Source organism: Echinops telfairi, unplaced genomic scaffold (assembly GCF_000313985.2).
Source record: "Echinops telfairi isolate 266 unplaced genomic scaffold, ASM31398v2 ScPeMD7_7475;HRSCAF=8513, whole genome shotgun sequence".
In the NCBI taxonomy this organism is placed as follows: domain Eukaryota; kingdom Metazoa; phylum Chordata; class Mammalia; order Afrosoricida; family Tenrecidae; genus Echinops; species Echinops telfairi.
Window position 1 is genome coordinate 19,790,201 of NW_022111379.1, and position 722 is coordinate 19,790,922.

Consider the following 722-nt stretch of genomic DNA (forward strand, 5'->3'; position numbering starts at 1 on the left):
GTTCCTGGAGAAAGACGTCATGCTTGGTAAAGTGGAGGGGCAGCAAAAAGAGGAAGACCAAGACCCACCCTCACGGAGATGGAGTGACCCAATGAAACTTAACAACAGTTAGGAGGATGGTGCAGTACCAGGCAGTATTTTGATCAGTGTGCATAAGGTCGTGCTGAATTGGAACTGACTTACCATAGCGCGTGCTCTTAACCCTCTGTTTCAGACTCCAGATGTGATTATAATGCCAAAAGGTGATCTTTGTGTTTACTTTCAGGATTTTACTATCCCTCTTGCGCATACACATACACTCGGGGTTTCCCCTCTTCCTTTCCCCTAGTATGTATTTTCTAGCATTGTATAGGTTAATTTCTTTCTCAAGGAAGAAAAGCCTTTTATTTTATAGATGTACGCTATTTTCTCATACATTTTAATAGCTCTGGTAACAGCCATGTGAGGAGTAGAGACAGGGAGTTTTGTTTTGAAGTTTCTTAGAAATGAATGAGGAGAGGTTATTTCCAATTGTGTATTTCTTTTTCTGTACCTTTTTTTTTCCTCTGCCTTTTATTTACATTGCTAGATGTAGAGATAATGTAGCCATAATCCAAAATAGCTAATGGTTTAGTTTTAGAATGTATTTTAAATTCTTAAATACATGGGCTCATGAGGGAGGGGGGAGTGGGGAGGGAGGGGAAAAATGAGGACCTAATGTCAGGGGTTTAAGTGGAGAGAAA

General features: G+C 40.2%; 1 protein-coding gene across 1 annotated transcript in view; it reads left to right on the top strand.

Moving 5' to 3' along the window:
- The first annotated feature begins 214 nt into the window (after nucleotides 1-214).
- Nucleotides 215-722, top strand: part of FOXN2 (forkhead box N2) — a 45,206-nt gene continuing 44,698 nt past the window's right edge. The window contains exon 1 of the mRNA XM_013003915.2: nucleotides 215-242. The gene's annotated coding sequence lies outside the window, so the exon portion shown is untranslated. The remainder of the gene's footprint in view (nucleotides 243-722) is intronic.